The 848-nt window shown below is 43.9% G+C and overlaps 1 non-coding gene across 1 annotated transcript; it reads left to right on the top strand.

Annotated features, from left to right (window-relative positions):
- Nucleotides 1–492: 492 nt before the first annotated feature.
- On the top strand, nucleotides 493–599 carry LOC145056179 (small nucleolar RNA R71). Its single transcript, XR_013685711.1, has one exon. It is a non-coding gene; the product is annotated as a small nucleolar RNA R71 (small nucleolar RNA).
- The last annotated feature ends 249 nt before the right edge of the window (nucleotides 600–848 follow it).

Here is an 848-nt window from a genome sequence, read left to right as displayed (position 1 = left end):
TTCCTTTTGGTATAGTCCCCTCTCCTTCTGCTTGTATTTCTCCTCCTTGGCCTTCTTATACTCCTCGTATGGTAGCCAATCCTTCTTAGCTTTCCGCCAATTTTCATCAAATCGGTCACCACTCGAATAGAAAACTTGAGCTTTCTTATTTCCATTCTCATCCAAATCACAATCCTTTGTGAGATGGGGCCCTCTACAATTTTCGCATCCTACTCTAATAGCATGGATTGCTTGATCCATTTTTGTCATTCTTCGATCCAGACTATCAAGCTTAGCTATCACCGCCGCCATGCTATCATTTGCCGCGTTCACTACCCCTCTACTTACTTCGTTTCTCGGATTGTGGTATTCTCTAGAGTGCTTAGAGAATTCTTCAATTAATTCTTTAATTACTGGGGGTGCCTTCTTTGTGAGCGGGCCTTGAGAATCAAGCAATTGCCTTGTAGTGACATTAACTCCATCATAAAGATAGAGACTTCTTGTTGGCTATTAAGGTCATGATGTGGGCAATTCCTAAGTAGGCTCTTGTACCTTTCCCAAGCTTCATAAAGAGATTCTCCGCGTTGTTGCTCGAAGTTGGCAATGGCTTTCTTTAGCTTGGCTATCTTGGAGGGCGGGCAGAAATGGTCTATGAATTCTTCTTTCATCTTGGCCCATGTGGTGACCGATCCGGGAGGAAGTGACTTTAACCAATCTTTTTCAGCTCCTTTAAATGTGACAGGAAGCATGCAAAGAAGCTGGGTCTCGCGTGGAACATTCGGGACGTTGAAGTAATCGGCCACATCATTCACTTCATCCAAGTGCTTGTAAGCGTCTTCGTGATCCTTCCCGTAAAAAGGAATCTCCTT

The sequence above is a fragment of the Lactuca serriola genome, chromosome 5 (assembly GCF_051521515.1).
Source record: "Lactuca serriola cultivar US96UC23 chromosome 5, Lser_US96UC23_V15, whole genome shotgun sequence".
NCBI classification, from domain to species: domain Eukaryota; kingdom Viridiplantae; phylum Streptophyta; class Magnoliopsida; order Asterales; family Asteraceae; genus Lactuca; species Lactuca serriola.
This window is presented reverse-complemented; position numbering and strand designations above follow the sequence as displayed.